This window comes from Phoenix dactylifera, chromosome 7, assembly GCF_051530095.1.
Source record: "Phoenix dactylifera cultivar Ajwa chromosome 7, Ajwa_hap1_PhDact_Kaust_v1.1, whole genome shotgun sequence".
Classification (NCBI taxonomy): Eukaryota; Viridiplantae; Streptophyta; class Magnoliopsida; order Arecales; family Arecaceae; genus Phoenix; species Phoenix dactylifera.
In genome coordinates this window covers 25,440,049-25,458,892 of record NC_143196.1, presented here as the reverse complement: position 1 = coordinate 25,458,892, position 18,844 = coordinate 25,440,049, and the positions used below count along the sequence as shown (strand labels likewise).

The window sequence follows — 18,844 nt, the reverse complement described above, 5'->3', positions numbered from 1 at the left end:
TCTTCCTAAACACTTACCCGAAAAATAGAGCTGTCGTGTCATTACCTTTAAAAGTGTTTGGATGTACTTCATTTACTCACATTCATGATTATGAACGAACCAAATTAGATCCTAAAGCTAGAAAGTGTATTTTCTTAGGCTATTCACCTACTCAAAAGGGATATAAGTGTTACTCTCCAGAAACTCATAAGTATTATACCTCAATGGATGTCACGTTTTTTGAAAATCAACCATTTTTTTCACAAAATTTCCCTCAGGGGGAGCATCATAGTGATGGGAATTTTTGGGAAACAACCACCCCCTCTCCTCTTCTCCCCATTTCTGAATTCGAGTCTAGAACTCCAGTTACTCCTACTCAACCTTCAACAAATCAAGAAAGTTCAATGATAGGGGGAGATGAGCAACTCCAAGCACCACCAGAGCTCCGTGTTTATTCAAGGAGGAATAACCCTCAGATAGTAGAACACCTCACGGACCAACTGCAAAGTCATGAATCTGAACCGATATCAGGTAATGATAATTACTCTACTCCACACTTTAATTCTACTAGCAATGATTTGGATGTTCCTATAGCTCTAAGGAAAGGTGTTCGGTCTTGCACACAACATCCGATCTCCAATTTCATTGCCTATAGCCACTTATCTAAACTACGGTCAGGACTCTTGTTGCAAATTTATCATCCTCAAAAATACCTAAGTCTATTCAGAAGGCCTTGTCAATTCCAGAGTGGAAAAAAGCAATTGAGGAAGAGATGTCAGCACTAGAAAAAAATGGGACTTGGCAAGTTGTGAAAAAACCGAAAAAAAAATCACTAGTTGGCTACAAATGGGTGTTTACCATCAAATACAAGTCAGATGGTTCGGTTCAGCGCTACAAAGCAAGATTAGTGGCAAAAGGTTTTTCTCAAACCTATGGCGTAGATTATCAGGAGACCTTTGCACCAGTAGCAAAGTTAAACACTGTAAGGGTTCTCCTATCACTTGCTGCAAATCTAGATTGGAAGCTTCAACAACTTGATGTGAAGAATGCTTTCTTAAATGGAGACTTAGAGGAAGAAGTGTATATGGAATTGCCACTAGGTTTTGATGAAGCTAGAGTTCAGGAAAAAGTTTGCAGACTCAGAAAATCCCTATATGGATTGAAGCAATCCCCGCGGGCATGGTTTGGTAGATTTATGAAAACTATATGTCAACAGGGATACAAATAAGCTTAATCTGATCATACTATGTTCTACAGGTATATAGGGGATAAGGTCACTGTTTTGATTGTTTATGTGGATGATATAATCTTAACAGGTGATGACTGTGAAGAAATGGAAAGATTAAAGAGAACTCTTGCAACCAAGTTTGAAATAAAAGATCTGGGTTCTTTACGATATTTTCTTGGAATGGAGATAGCTAGAAATAAAAGTGGCATCTCAGTATCACAGAGAAAATATGTGTTGGATCTTTTAGGAGAGACAGGCATGCTTGGAAGTAAACCTGCTGATACTCCTATAAATCCAAATCAGAAGTTGGGCGACTGCCTAGGTAGCACACCTGTTGATAAAGGAAGGTATCAACGTCTAGTAGGGAAGCTCATTTATCTTTCTCATACTAGACCTGACATCGCCTTCACTGTAAGTGTGGTAAGTCAGTTTATGCATGCACCTTTTGTAGAACATATGGATGTTGTCTACCAGATTTTGAGATACTTGAAAGGAACTCCAGGACGTGGTCTACTTTTTAGAAAGAATGAGGAAAGGACTGTTGAAACATTTACAGATGCAGACTGGGTAGGTTCAGTAAAAGATAGACGATCAACCACTGGATATTGTACCTTTGTATGGGGCAACCTAGTGACCTGGAGGAGTAAGAAGCAAGCAGTTGTAGCAAGAAGCAGTGCGGAGGCAGAATTCAGGGCTGTAGCCCATGGAATTTGTGAAATAATGTGGCTGAAACTATTGTTAAAAGAACTCAGAATTGAGAAGAATGAACCTATGAAAGTCTACTGTGATAACAAGGCAGCAATTGCAATATCACACAATCCAGTTCATCATGATAGGACAAAACATGTTGAGGTGGATCGTCACTTTATTAAAGAGAAGATAGAAGAAGGAACGATTTGTATGGTTTATATACCTTCGTCTGAACAAGCTGCAGATTTACTAACAAAGGGACTCTTCAAACCTGCATTCGAGAAATTGGTTGACAAGCTGGGTTTGTTCGATGTATATAGCCCAGCTTGAGGGGGAGTGTTGAAATCACGAATCCTTCCGTGATTAGTGGGATCAGATTTGATCTGATTCAATCTCGGTTTAAAACCAAATTTGTTGAAGAGAATAATTTTCAGATTTGGTCGGTTGTGATTGCTGCTTTTTTTGGCTAGTTTAAATTTATTTGTTTCTCTCTCTTATCCCTTTAATTAGCTTGTAGTTTCCAAGAATAAAGGGATCTGTTTTATGATCAGATTCTATAAATATTTGTATTATCAAAGAGGAATGAGATAACAAGTATTCCAATCTTTGTTCATCCGATTGTAGTGTTCCTATTCCGTCGTCTCCTCCCGGTTTCACCGATAACTAGGCATCTGAACTCAGGCCCAGCAGGAACCCATTACAATTGTTTGATTGGTCAACAGTGGAGCCTAGGTGGGTTCCCAACATGGCTCATAAAGAGAAAAAATGGCTCAAATGACTTTCCTCCAAGGGGAGCTGAGGCCACTTCAGCAAAGTGGGCACCCACTCAGCCGCTAACAATGAACCAAGTAGGCCCGTAATCTCATTCATTGATTGAAGTTGGGTAATATGCAATGTCAAAAGATGGAGAGAAGGGGAATGTTTGTTGGCATTATCTAAACTCTTCACCTTATGGAATATCGTAAAATTTGGGAGAAGTAGGGGACAAGAACTTCTCAAAGGTGCAAGCTGAAACTTTTGTTCAAAATTCCAAGCATGGTGCAGACTGCAGAGGTTATATGACATAGGAGGGATCAAATCCTATATTCATTTTTCAATTTTGAGAAAAATATGTTTCTAAATCCACCTATACAACTCAAGAGCAGTGATGATAAATGAGCCATGGAATATTTCAAAATCAATAAGTTAAATATCCAAAGTCTATACAAATTGGGTTTGAAAATGGGTTGAACTGATTTCATATTCTTGTAATTGGACAAGCTAAGGGCCTACTTTGGTTGGGCTGTGGTCTCCTCCTTAGTAGGCTTGTTTAATGATGCTTTTGTTGATTTCTTTTCAACATGCTCCCCTTCTTGGTGAAAGACTTACCCTTGAGTCAAACCTTCTTGCTCTTGGCATAGTACAGAGAGAGATTTGTGTGTTGGAAGTAAACAAGCATGATAATCACCAAGAATCTTATTCTTGTCGGCAAGGTACGCGGTACCGACTGTACCGATGTACCGGTGGGCATCGGTACCGGTACGGTACCGAACCAAACCGAGCCAAACCGGTACGGTACCGATGGGGCTAAAAGCCAAAAAAATTTTGGAGCCATTACAGATTGGTCGGTTTGGGCCGGTACCGGTCGGTACGCGTCGGTACCGGATCGGTACGGGCCGGTACGCGTCGGTACGGGTTGGTACGCATCGGTATGGGCTGGTACGCGTCGGTACGGTTCGGTAGCGAAATATGTAGCTGTACCGTACCGGTAAGATTCGGTACCGGTATGTACCGGCCGGTACCGACCCGTACCGACCGGTACGGTAGACCATGCTTGTCGGCAAGGTTCGCTGTACCGGTCGGTACCGGTCGGTACCGAGCGTACCGTACCCGTACCGATGGGTACCGGTATCGGTACACCAATGTCGGTACGGTCGGTACTGAGCGTACGGTACCGTACCGACACTCGGTACGCCTATACTAATGCGGTACCGGTACGGGGTTCGGTACCGGTACGGCGAACCTTGCTTGTCGGTATTCTTTCTAATGCATAGGAGAACTTTGAACGGATCTTCCACCCAATATCGAGGCTTACAATGATGTCTCAGTAGGAAGCACTTTTGGCGACGATCATATACTAAATCTTTTTCCTTAAAACTGCACATGTCCAATGATTGTTGGCAACACTTCGCATTAATTTCAAACATTAGTTGTGGTGTGTGGGTTGTCAAGGGACTGCATAGTTCACATGAGTATACGTTGCATATGCCAAGAGTGGCATTTAAAGCCACTCTTTTGTGAAGCAAATTCTAGAAAAGTTCATACCAACAGAATTAAGAGAGTAAACAAACGAGGATTATTTTTAAAAGGAAACAACTGGTTACAATGTCATGGCCCAAAATTCAAACTTGCTCGAATCTTGAGGTGTGACCATCAAAGTTGACCAAGATACCATTCATGTTCAACATCCTCAAAGGAAACCATATGTTCAATCGAAATTCTATGAAAAATATATTATAATCAATAGCTCTTAGATAAAGTCCACTCACAAACTTCCTGATGCAGGAGAATCCAAGAGTTTGCTTAATTAGCTACTTTTAATATATGCTTTTGATTATTTTAGTTTATGGTTAGTAATTATGTCTCTAGTTATATTAAGTAGTCATGTGACTAGCATGTGACTTTTAATGAATTTGGATGGCTAAGATTAGATGGGGTTCTTTATCATCAAGAGCTGGGATTAGAGAGCTATTGTAACCCTAGTATAAATAGTCTTTAGACTCAGATTAAGTACTTGTCTTATTCTTATTTCAGAAGTTAGTGGTACAAACCCTAAAATGCATTGTTCTTGTTCATGTTTCAATCTTGCTGAATTTTAGCCCCTGTTTTGCTGTCTATTTGCTGGTTTTTTTTCTTTTTTTTTTCTTTTTTTTTTTTTTACGTCCAGCACTATGTCAAAGTTATTTTAGAGCAACATGATCCTAAGGGTTGCATTAGGATTTTGTTTATAAACCATGGTTGTACATGGTAGTGGCCGTGGAAGGGGAAATCAAGCTCTGCAGATGGAATTGGCTGAGATGTGGAATATGATTGAAGATTTGTTGCAGGCTGTACAAGCTTTACAGGAGCAGGAACATGTGGGAGCCCATATGGAGATTCTGGAAGGTGACCACGATCCCTTAGACATGTCAGAAGGTGGTCTTGAGGATGAAACTGATGAAGAAGATGAAAACCCCTTTCATGATGCTGGACCCGTAAGTCATGTGGTACGAGGTGGATTGGAAAAGAGGTTAGCACATGCTCTTAATTTAAATAGTGGTAGAATCAAGATTGAAGTTGCTGATTTTCTAGGAAAGGTGCATGCAGAAGATTATGTAGATTGGAAAGCTAGCCTGAAGAATTACTTTGAATGGAAGCCAAAAGCAGAATAGGAAGGTACTGTTTGTTAATATTACATTGAAGGGCACTGCACTTCAATGGTTTCAATGGTGGAAGAGAGTCGAAGAGCAACATGCAAGATAAGGCAAGCCAAAAATACGCACTTGGGAATACATGAAAGCGAAGATGTGGAAGCCATTTTTGCTAGCTGATTATGCAATGGAATTGTATGAGAAATTTCACTTACTGAAGCAAAATATGTCAGTAGAGGAATACACTTCAGGATTCAATAACCCTTCTATTGGGGTTGGTATGAGACTAATAAACAAATGACTTCCCGCTACCTTGCTGGTCTAAATTAATCTGCTAGAGATGAGATGGCAGTGGCCTGTTTATTTAATTTTAAAGATGCTTGACAATATGCTTTAATGGCTGAAAAACGAATGTAGGGCTGATAGTAGCTTACAAAGTAATACTAATGCAATTTGAGGCTCTCAAAATGATCAAATAGCTTAGAGGACTGGTTGAGGTGTTGTCACAACCAACAAAGCAAGTGGAGGGAGCCTAGTAAATATTGATAGGAGTGGTAAGGGAAAGAAAGTGCTGCAATATGGAGCCCAAAATAGTTCTAAGTCTCATACTTTTAAAGTGGGCAACGGGTGACAAATGTGGTGTTTTGCTTGTGGTGAAATGAGACACAATTCTTATGCTTGTCTGCAACAAAAGGGTGATCCTAGCCGAGTTTGAAGAAGTAGAGGAGACTCCAGAACTTGTTTATGCTGAATATATCGATGAGAGCAAAGAAGTTGATGTCTATCCAGTTCAAGAGGAGTCTTTGGTGATTCGAAGGGTGATGACAAAGATGATTAGAGAAGAATGGGAAGATTGGCGGCGGCGTAGCATTTTTAGGACACTTGTTCTTTGTGGTGGCAAGGTGTGCGATCTAATCATCAACGGAGGAATCATGGAAATGTTATTTTAAAAGGCGCAGTGGAAAAGTTGAAATTTGTCTACTGAGAAGCATCCTCATCCCTATAAAATCAGGTGGCTTAAAAAGGAAAATGAGATATCAGTGACATGTCAATGCTTGGTCAAATTTACTATGGGTCGTGAATTGGATGATGAAGCTTAGTGGTATTATGCCATTGGATGCTTATCATATTCTTTTGGACAAACTGTGGTTATATGATCATGACATGGATCATCGTACTAAGCCTAATACTTATTCATTTTATAGAGGTCATAAGAAGTATACCTTGCATCCTCCTAAGCAAGGTACGTCGTTTCGGTATCGGGCCCCGTATCAGTGCCACATTGTCACTATGTCGGTATGCCTAGTACGGGGCTGGTTCGGCGTACCGAGTGTTTGGTACGTCCCCCATACCGTGTACCGGCACCGAATCTGTACAGTATGGTATATGCCCCATTACCGTCCGATTTGGTATGGTATGGCATACCATGCTCTTAAGGAAGAAGTTAAAGAAGAAGTTACTAGTTCTTATACAAGCAACTAGGTTAATGCATTTTTATCCGTTGAAAAATTTGAAGCTGAGAGTATATATGCTTTGGTTAGCAAACTGATAAAGGATGACAAATTGGAGAATCACATAGCATCCTGGTGAAATTCAGCAATTGTTAAAAGAGTTTGAAGAGCTGGTTAGCGATCATTTGCCACAGGATTTACTGCCCATGAGGAGCATCCAACTTGCCATTGATTTGGTTTCAGAAGCATCTTTACCAAATCTGCAGCTTATCAAATGTTGCCTATGCAATGAGCTGAGATGCAAAGATGGGTTGAGGAGTTACTTGCTAAAGGGTTGGTGCATGAAAGCAAAAGCCCATGTATGTGTCCAACCTTGCTTTTAAAAAGGATGGTTCTTTGAGGATGTGTGCGGACAGCCGTGCTATTAACAAAATCATTGTCAGATACCCATATCCCATTCCTGGTCTAGAAGATATGCTTGATTAGTTGGTTGGTTTAAGAGTATTTTCTAAGATTTACTTGAAAAGTGGTTATCACCAAATCAGATTGAGGAGTGCTGGTAAATGGAAGACTGCATTCAAAACACCGGATAGGTTCTACGAGTGGTTGGTGATGCCATTCGGTCTTTCTAATGCACCGAGAACATTTATGAGGGTTATGACCAAGGTATGCTGAACCGACCGGTTCACCAAGGTATACTGAACCGACCGGAACCGATTGGTTCAGCCTGTACCGAACCGGTGCCGACGGTCACCGGTACGGTACAGCGTATAAAAATGGTTCCGACCTAAACTGGATCGGAATTGATTGGTTCCGTACTTGTACCGGTGCGAATTGCGCCGGTACAAGCTGGTACCGGTGCGAACCGGGCCCGATTCGCACCGGTACAAGCACATTTTCCCCATGCGTGGGCACGCGGGGAAGAGCGCCCGCGCGTGGGCAGCGCGCCCCGCGCGTGGGGAAGAGTGCCCATGCCGCTGGAGCCCGCGTGGGCCTCTTAATGCTACTCTGTGGCATTTAACACGTCCGCGCGGACACGTGCGGACACGCGCGGACGTGGTGATTTTCTTTTGTGGGAATCGCGCGCGGCCGCACAAGCGGAGAACGCGCGCCCGCGCGCGATTTCCCGCGCAGGAACTGCGCCCGCATGCGATTCCCCAGCAGGTAATTGCGCCCACGCGGGGTTCCCGCGCGGGGCACCGTGCCCACGCGGGCTGCTAGCCTGCGTGGGCCATTTAATGCCACAGTGGCATTTGACGCGTCCGCGGACGCGTCGTTTTTTTTTTCACTTTTTTTTTATGTCCACGCGTGAGCGGCTCTGGTTCGGTACTGGTTCCAAGCCGGTATCGAACCAGAACCGTACGGGTGCCGGTGCTCACCGGTACGCCGGTACGGTCGATCCGGCGAACCTTGGTTATGACTAAGGTACTAAAATCTTTCTCGAAATCATTTGTCGTTGTTTATTTTGATGATATTTTAATTTATAGTCAAGCCAAGGAGGAGCATTTGATTCAGCTGCATGAAGTTTTGGAGGTACTCTGTACTGAGAATCTCTTTATAAACTTAGAAAAATGCTCGTACTTGTGCGATGAAGTTGTATTTCTGCAATTTATTGTTTCAGCAGATGGATTGAAACTAGACCCTAGTAAAGTACGTGCCAACAGTGTAGCCAACTCATCAATCAATTAAAGAAATTCGAAGTTTTCATAAGTTAGCCTTATTTTATAAGAGGTTCACAAAGAATTTCAGCTCTATTATGAGTTCTTTAACTAAATGCTTGAAGAAGAAATGTTTTGAGTGGTCAAATTCTGAACAAAGAGCTTTTGAACAGATCAAAACTTAGCTAACAAAAGCACCAGTTTTTGCACTACCAGATTTTAGAAGTTGTTTGTTGTGGAATGTGATGCATTGCATATGGGAAATGGGGTTGTTCTCGGCCAAGATGGAAGGATGGTGCCAAGGTTCGCTGTCTCAGTACCAAACTTGTTGCCGATACCATTACTGTTATTGTATTGGCATGTCCGGTACAGGGTTGGTTTTGCATATTGATACTCAATATGCTCCATGTACCGTATACCGGTTCGGTACTGGTACAGTATGGTTGGTATGAACCTGTACTGACCGGTATGGCAAACAATGGCCAGTGGCATTTTTGGGCAAAAAGTTATGTAATTCTAAACGACAGTATTCCACCTTTGACTTAGAGTTTTATGCTTTGATGCAGGCTATTCATCATTAGCAACATTATCCGGCTTATCTGGAATTTGTGGTTAAATCAAAGCATCAGGGATTGTGGTATTTGAATTCTAAGAAAACACTTAATGAACGTCAAACAAGGTGGAGTTCTTTTCTTGATGAGTTCATGTTTTCACTAAAATACAAAACTGGCGAGTTGAATATAGTGGCAGATGCGTTGAGCAGGTGATTTTTACTTCTAATGGTGATAAGTAACACCAATTATAGGCTTTGAAGAGATGAAACATCAATGCAAAACTGATCCATATTTTTGCCAAATTATAGATGAATTACATGATCTAGAAAATTCAGAAAAATTGTTGTGCACGTTGCATGATGGTTATCTTTTCAAGGGCAACAGTTATGCATTCTAGAGTGGTCTTTACATTAGCAGATAATCAAGGAACTTCATTGTAATGGCTTGGGAGGATATTTTGTCAAAGATAAGACATTGACAATGGTGGTTGATCGCTATTATTGGCCGAAAATGTATAAAGACATGGACAGACTGGTGCGAAGGTGTTCAGCTTGCCAATTTGGCTAGGGGAGATCCAAAAATATGGGTTGTACACTCCTTTACTTGAACCAGAAGTCCCATGGCTTCATTTAAGCGTGAATTTTGTCTTGGGACTTCCAAAGGCTGAAAAAGGAAATGACTCCATTTTTGTTGTGGTGGATCGATATTCAAAAATGTCACAATTTATTCCATGTTCTAAAACTGCTGATGTTGCGCATGTTGCTGAGTTATTTTTAAGAGAAGTGGTGAGGCTACATGGTGTTCCAACTTCCATTATGTCTGATAGGGATGTCAAGTTCGTGGCACTTTTGGAGAACCTTGAGGAAACTTGGGACTCAGCTAAAGTATTCGAGCACATGCCATCCACAAACATATGGCCAAATCAAAGCAATTGACTGTAGTTTGGGCAACATGTTGAGATATCTTGTTGAAAAAAATTTAAGAGCTATGACTTTGTTATACCCAAGCTGAATTTGCTTAGAATAATTTAGTTAATAAGACCATAAAGAAGACACCTTTTGAAGCAGCGTATGGGCTTAAATCACTTGTGCTTGATTTAGTGGCATTGCCACAAGAAGCTTGAGTAAGTGATGATGGAGAGGCTTTTGCAGAACATATTTGGCAGATCTATGAGGAGGTAAGAGCAGCTTTAAAAGCCAGCAATGAAGCTTATGTCTGCTACTAATCAACATTGACAGGTCAAGGACTTCGAAGAGGGTGATTTGGTACTTGTGCATCTGAGGCGAGAAAGGTGTCCAAAAGGTATTTATCAGAAACTTAAATCAAGGAAATTCGGTCTTTGTAAAGTGCTGAAGAAAATCAGTTCAAACCAAGGTATGCTGAATCGGTCGGAACCGACCGGTTCAGCCTGTACCGTATTGGTACCGGCCAGCATCGGTAAAGCCATAGAATTCAGTTCCGACTCCAAAGGAGGTCGGAACCGAACTTTGGGGTCGGAACCGAACGGCTTCTTGCTTGTACGGGTGCGAACCGGTGCGGTTCGCACCGGTACAAGACCGGTACCGGCACCGGGGAAGAAGAGGAAAGAAGAGGAAGAAAGAAAGAGGAAGAAGAAGAGAAAGGGGAGAAGAAGCCTACCTGTCACACCGGGCCTCAGGCCGATGAGGATCGCCGTCCCTTCTTTGCTCGCGGTAGAAGGGGAAAGAGAGGATAAGAGAGGAGGAGAGGGGAAGAAAGGAGAGGAAGAGAGTTCGGAAAGGAAAACGAAGAAGAGAAGGGGAAAAAAGAAGAAAAAAAGGGGCGTTCGCGCGCCAGGCAGCACACCGCGTGGGCGCCAGCGGGAAATCGCTCACGCCCGTGCGCGATTCAATGCGCAGGGAACCGCGCCCGCGTGCCTTTCCCCAAGCTCACGCGCGGCACCGCACGAGGCAGCGAGCCCAGGCAGCACCGCGCACGAGCACGAGCCCACGCGGCCTCGCGTGGGCATTTAATGCCACTCTGTGGCTAAAATGCGGACGCACGCGCATCCGCATTTTTTTTTCTGCGGTTGACTGGTTCGGTACCTATTCCAACCGGGACCGAACCGGTACCAGTCCCCACCGGTACGTCGGTTCGGTCGATTCCGCGTACCTTGGTTCAAATGCATATTTGATAGCGCTGTCACCCCTTTTATAAATCAGCCTAATCTTTAATGTTTATGATTTATATTCTTTTAGGGATTTGATGGGGAAGTGGCTACAATAGCAAATTAGGTTCATCAGCTGCCAACGATGCAACCAGAGGTTGTTGAAGACGTGTTGGATGTCAAGGAAGTGATGTCAAGGAGAGGCAACCAATATAGATGATTTTTGATGAAATGGTTGGGTAAGCCAGCTAGTGGAAGTACTTGGATTGCTGAAGAAGAGTTGAAGAAGGTTGATCCGGATATATATGCTGAAGCTGTCAAAGTTTTTTCATGAGAGTCGAATTCTTTTTTTTTTTTCAATTTGGGAGATCAATGCAGGAGCATCCAAGAAATTTGCTTAATTAGCTACTTTTGATTTGTTCTTTTGATTAGTTTTGTCTATGATCAGTAATTATGTCTCTAGTTATATTAAGTAGTCATGTGATTAGCATGTGACTTTTAATGAGTTTGGATAGCTAAGATTAGACGGGGTTATTTATCATCAAAGGTTGGGATTAGAGAGCCGATGTAACCCTAGTAACAATGTTTTAGGCCCTGTTGGAAGTAGAGCTGTATGAAGTAGAGCTTTTATTAAAAGCCGTTTGCTGTTTGGTAACTATATTTCTAAAGTGCTGTGGCACTTTAAGATGTGTTTGGTAAACAAACTGAGAAAGTACTTTTATGTGACAAAATGACCATAAAGGACATTACTAGTATTATACAACAGAGCATAATAAAATATAATATGTATTAATACATAAATATATGTATAGTATAATATTAATGTAATATAATATAATATTATTATAATATAGTACTATAACATTGTGTACTATAGGATAATAATTTGATATAATATTAAATTATTTAACATAACATATCAATGTATTATGATATAATGTAATGTAATATTATATTTGTAGTATAATACAATAATAAATGTATAAAATATTATAATTATTAGTGTAAATTAATTTTTTACCCTTCTGATGACTATTTATCTTTCAAACAAATTTGGTTTTATATTCAAAAAAAAAGTCAAACGATCCACATATGCCTTAACAGGAAAAGCGGAATTTCGGGATTCAGTCCCGTTCTCTGACCAATTAGCTACCTACCATCCAGAAGCGATGAAAGGAAGGAGAGAGATAGGAACAACCCTTTCCAAGGCAAGGGAGCCACCTTTTTGCTTACCGCCCGAACTTTCTTTCTTAGCTAGATGATAAAATTGGTTAAATAATTACTATATTTATTTTTATTTATTTATTTATTTAGATCAGATTATTTGCCACTCACTCATTATTTTTCTTTTTATTTATTTTATTTAGTTATTTATTTATTATTTTATTTTAGTGAAATATATTTATTTATTATCTTATTTATTTATTTATTCGTTCAGTCGTATGTATATTTATTTATGCATTTATTTTTTCCTTTTCTTTTCTTTTCTTTTTCTTTCTTTTTCTTTTTTTTCTTCTCTTTTTTTCTTTCCTTTTCTTTTTTTTCTTTTCTTTTTTCTTCTCTTCTTCTCCTTCCTTCCTCTCTTCCCTTATTTATTTATTTATTTTATTTAGTTATTTATTTATTATTTTATTTCATTAAAATATATTTATTTATTATCTTATTTATTTATTCATTTATTTATTTATATACATATTTATTTATGTATTTATTTATTTATCTTCTTTCCTTTTCTTTTTATTCTCTTTTTTTCTTTCCTTTTCTTTTTTTTTTCTTTTTTTCTTTCCTTTTCTTTTTTTTTTCTTTTTTTCTTTCGTTTTCTTTTTTTTCTTTTCTTTTTCTTCTCTTCTTCTCTTTCCTTCCTCTCTTCCCTTCTTCTCCTTTCTTATCCTCCTACGAGGCCGGCGGCGCCGGAAGGGGGCTAGGCTACGGCGGCCATGGGAGGGGGCCTGGCTGTGGCCGCGGCGCTGCGAAGGCCCACGACCGGCCGCCATGGGGGCTTCGCTGCGGCTCGCCTCCCCAGTCCTGCGGCTGGGACGCCGTTGTCCCGCGGATGGTGGAGCGGCCACCCCACGACCGAGCCCGGCCGCTCCACAGGTCGGCCGCGCGCCACGGGTGGCGTCGCGACGGCCTACGGAGGGGTCGCCGGCCACGGGTGGTGGCCGGCGTGGTGACTCCCAAAACAAAAAAAGAAGAGAGGCGGCGGCGTTGAGAGGAAGAAGATAGAGAGGGAGAGGGAGGGGGATGGGTGAGAGAGGAAGAGGCGGATGGATGAGAGTTTTGGGAGAAAAAAGAGATTTAAATGGGGGTATTTTGGTCAAAAAAATAGCTTTCGACAAAGCTGAAAACAACATTTTCGGAAAGCTCCAAAATGGAGCTTCTCCCAAAAAGTTGTTTTCAACTTTCTGAGAAAGCTGAAACAGCTTTTCGAAAGTTTTACCAAACACCCTTTTTCATCCAAAAATACTTTTAGACTCAAATTAAGTAGCCATCTTATTCTTGTTTCAAAAGTTAGTGATTTACAAACCTTGAAAAGTAAAATCCATTGTACTTGTTCCTATTTCGATCTTGCTGAATTATAGCCTCTATTTGTTGTCTATTCTCTGTTTTGTTTTTACTTCCAGCACTACGTCACTTCCCTTATAAGAAAGTTTACTTACAAACTTGGAAATTCCAACATTTACAATATTATACTTTCAATGATACGGAGAAAATAAAAAAAGAACCATGTTTTTTGTTGTTGCTTCAATGCATGGTTTCAAGAAGAACCGGATGGTATGAATAGTACTGCACCATTCCGACAAGTTTGCAACACTAGTACCTAGTGTGTCGGTACCCATTACCATAGTTCCAACAAAAAAATTGGTATGAGATCTGGTATTAATATTTGAAACTTTGCTTCATTGATTATTAGAATCCAAAGAAAAACATTGAGTCCTCTTTCTTTGGAAGGTTTCTTTCTATGTTTTACCACTAACTCTAAAAGGATTATATAAAAACCAGGTGAGCTACAAAGCTAAGTGAGGAGCAACCATAGACAAATTTTAAGTGTCCAGTGAAAACAAATTGCTTTTTAAACAAAACATGCAGTAAAATTTCCACTAGAAAATTTTAAGTGCCCATTTGAGAATGAAGTCTCCAAAACAAGGTTTTCAGCTAGCCCATTTGCAGCACATAAGGCTCAAATGGTTCACAAAATGTCATAAATTAATTAATTGTCCAAAACCTAAAGCAAAGGTTCGTTGCAAACACTTTTATTATGAAAACACTGAAAACCAAAAGCTTCTAATAAGGATATACTATCAAATGATCAAAACATTTTAAAATTAAACTTTGTTTTTTCACATAATTTCATATTCTCTCAAAAGGTTCACTTATGCTCTAGATGCTACTCATATCCTTATTGTGCTCATCAATAATTCTAATAAAATGACACCACTTATTATCCTTGTTGCTAGTGCAAATGGGACCACTCATTATCCTCAAAGTCCATTTGGCCAAGGTTCTGCATATACCACCTCGCCAAAGGTTCCACATAAATAATTGGAGTGAGGCAACTTAAATACTAGCTGGTTTGGGGTCCACATAGATCCTCGTTAGTAATCTACATAAGGCCATAAATACTTCTCAAACAGATGTTCCTCATTGAAATTCTACTGGTCGTTCTCTAGACCATCCTATCCGTGGTCTTCCTAGTGGGGATCGGTAACGCCAGGACTCTCTCGGCCAACTGCTCTCCAAAGGCGCACCGGATGAAGTCCTCATTCCATCTTCTCTCCTCTGGGATGAACAGATCACAGACTTTGCACCCGACCAAACTTGCCGGGTCGATCATGGTAGGCTACAGGCCGAGTGGTTGCTCTATCAACCATTTGTCATCCATCACATCCATGATCTGCCCATCACCAATAGCCCATCTGATCGAAGGGAGTAGCGTAGGGGCGCGGGCATATATCTCCCTCTAAATGAAGGAGCTATGACACCTGATATGGAATTCGGGCACAGCGGAAAGAGCCCTATATTTGGCCCTCATCAGGGTGCACCATAGACTCTCAAGTTCCAAAAGGTACCTGGCAGTATGTAGTAGAGCCCCATATTTAACAGTGTGATGATTTGTCATTTTTGATTTTATAATGATCCTATTCTTTATGTTGTGTTGTTAAGGGTTTTGGAAGATCACCCTTGTTCTCTAATGCTTAATCATTTAAATAAAATTTTCTCCTTCTCAGATGGAAAGATCCACTCTAATAGAAATTGCATTCTTTTAGGTGGGGGCAAACTTAGGTTACTAGTGGAAGAAAATTCTGAAAATATCATTGTTTTCTTACTTAACAAAAATTCAAATGTTCCACAATGAACAATCACTAAAAGCTCTATAGAGAAAAGACACTCCTTTTTGAACTAACTTATAGAAGATACCAGTAAATACATGATCGAAAGTCAAAGCATGGTTCACCATACTGGCCTGAACTGGGTGGCACAAGACGTATCCTACTGTACCGGTTTGGTACTGGTATGCGGCATGGAAGGCGTACTGATAATTGGTGCTAGTGTGGCACTGGTACAGGGTCTGGTACCGAGACGATGAACCTTGAGTCAGAATATATATAAGTTCGATGCGCGACAATTCAAAAACTCAAATAGTTTCAATATCTTCAACTAGAAATCAGAAATAATGTTCAAAACTGGCTAAGTCCAGGTTTCTTATATAACAACTGGCAAGGATTTGACAAGTATCTATAAGGGTCAAAAAAAAAAAAAATAACCTTAAAACTTGATACCAAATACAAAGCCTAGCTTTCAAATATTAACTTTAAAATGGCCATAAGGTTTAGAACTTCAAAATGATCTGTAACTTGATATTGAAAATAAACTTTTAGGAAGATGAAAGAACTTTTCAAGACACATGAAAGGATCACTTATGATGGAAACCTTGTATTTTTGGAGGACTTAAGCTATAAGAAACTTAAGAATAAAAGAAAGATCTTAGAAAGTTAAATTCTAATGGAGAAGTGACCTACCTCTAAGCTAAAGAAATCAGCAAATCCTTGCCCAAATTCCCTTCTCCTCCTCCTCCTCCTCCTCTATAAAGGTTTATAAACTCTTTTCTTGCTCCCTAGGTAGCCTTCCTTAGCCTATTTATAAGCAAGGAAGTATGGTTCAAGTAGGTGGGGCCCACTGTTCTCCTTAGGTCGGCCAGCTGGTTAGGTCGGTTACCTTAGTTGAGTAGGTTGCTTGATTGGATATTCTAAGTCCATGTTTTTTGCAGTCAGACTACTACAAAAGATAGGCAAACTAGACAAACAGGCAGATATGTTTTTTTTTTTTGATTTTTATAATTTTCATTTACTTAAGACATTAGATGTAAATAAGGATGGAGTCCTCATTTGAATTCAGTTAAAAGTTCAATTTCTCTATAATAAAAACTTGACTTCTCAACTATGGTTTGAATTTTGAAATCTAGTTTTATTGGCACCGAATCAAAATTTCAACTTTTAAATGCGGTGTGCCGGTGTTATTTGTGATTCTTTTTTTTTAAACATGCAATGCACATGTCAATATGCTAGTCATTGGTGATTTTTTTTGAAGATTATTAGTCTTGCTAGAGTGTGATTTTGGTAAGCAGTGCACTGGTATAGCTGTTTAATAGTTTATGTTACTTGTGCATGAAAGTTCAGTTCTGATTTCATCTCAAAGCAAGTTGATAAAGATAGTCATATACTGCTAGTAGGATCATACCATGGGGTGAAAGGAGTGCAAATGTGGTGTCAATGTGCCAAGTTTTATGTTGTTTTCTCCTCTTATCTTTTGGGGGTTGTCAAGGTCTTTAGTAACTTCTGCGAAATGTATCTTGTACCAAATTTTTGAGGTAGATGGCCCATTCACTAATTGAAACGGAGAATTGTGGATAGCTAGTACACAATTCCCACACCGTAGGAAGGAGTGAAAGGGGCCAAACCATATAACTTAGGCCTTATTTGGGAAAGCTGTTGGCGGTAGAGCTTTTAGAAGTAGAGCTTTTATAAAAAGCTGTTTACTGTTTGGTAACTACATTTCTAAAGTGCTGTAGAACTTTAATATGTGTTTGGTAAACAAATTGAGAAAGTACTTTTGGTATAACAAAATGACCATGAAGGACATTACATAGTATTATACAATAGAGCATAATAAAATATAATGTATTAATACATAAATATATATTATAGTATAATATTAATATAATGTAATATAATATTATTATAATATAGTAATATAATATTGTATACTATGGCATAATAATTTAATATAATATGAAATTATTTAACATAACATATCAATGTATTATGATAAAATTTAATATAATATTATATTTATAGTATAATACAATAATAAAGGTATAAAATATTATAATTATTAGCGTAAATTAATTTTCATTCTCTCGATGGTTGTGGGATAATATAACATAATATTAAATTATTTAACATTAGCATATTAATGTATTATGATATAATATAATATAATATTATATTTATAGTATAATCAATAATAAAGGTATAAAATATTATAATTATATCATATAATATGTTTTGTGTAATTATTCTATTTTATTATGGGTATTTTGGTCCAGAAAGAAAAAATATTATAACTCAAAATAACTTTCTGACAATTCCTAAAAGTGCTTTTTTGGAGAAGCTCTAAAATGGAATTTCTCCCAAAAAGCTATTTTAGCTTTCTGAAAAAGCTAAAACAACTTTCCAAAAATTTTACCAAACACTCCTATTTTATCTAAAAGTGTTTTTGGAGGGCCAGAATGTATTTTTTGGCCCTCAAAAAGCTCCCCCAAACATGGCTTTAGTGGTTAGAATAGTTCTACCACTTCTTTGTCTAATTTTTGAGGGACTAGTCTTTAAAACTGGACATTTTCCATTTTGATGTTTGTCTTATTACAAGTTCTTGTTGTTGTTTGTGTTTTCAGGGGGAAAAAGAAATAATTAGATTTGCTTACTTCTTTGACTCCTAGGAGATGATTTTTAGGACTGATATGAATGGTTTAGCAAAAAGCAGGGAGGGCGGTGAGGTGGTCAGTTATAGTTTCTTCAAAAATAAAGGAAGGCAGCTATTCCTCTACAATAGTATCCAGTTCAATTAAAATATATTACAACTTGAGCTAAGAATTAATACCAGATTGTGGAATTGTTCCCTCTAGCAGAACAATAGAAAATAAATGTTATGGTAGAAGGATTGATTTCGTAGTATGTGTGACAAATTCTTGGTCCAATTGAACTAGACGTAAATCTAGAGAGAAAGTGCAAAGAGTTGCCATGTTTCTAATCAAATCTGTCCCCTCCTCCAAACTATTTAAATCAGTGCTGAGGGTAATCTCCCTTAAGTCCTAGAGGAAAGGGCTTTATACACACATACATATCATATATATGTGTGCATGTGTGCGTGCATGAAAGCATGCACACAATAAAGGACAAGTAGATACATTAATACAACTTAGGACACCAAGGGAAAGACAGTGAGAAAAGGAGCAGTTGACTAGCTGTTATGGCCGTTATCGTGAAAATAGGGATAGAAGCCGTATTACAAATCATCCTCCCTCTGGTTTTGCTCCTTGTGTTTATGGTAAGTTGTGTTGCCTATATATTTAGCCTTACAGTCCTCTTTTCCAGCCAGTAGATGGTCCTGTCACTTGAAATTTGGCATCAATAAGTTTATTTTCCACTTCTTGAAAATAGGACTAAACTAAAATACCATTTTTGACCTTCTAACATTGAAGATTAAATC

The 18,844-nt window shown here is 39.2% G+C and overlaps 1 protein-coding gene across 2 annotated transcripts in view; it reads left to right on the top strand.

Annotated features, from left to right (window-relative positions):
- Positions 1–18,844, top strand: part of LOC103696124 (ATP-dependent RNA helicase DEAH12, chloroplastic-like) — a 36,595-nt gene that overhangs the window by 5,956 nt on the left and 11,795 nt on the right. The gene's annotated exons all lie outside the window — the stretch shown is intronic.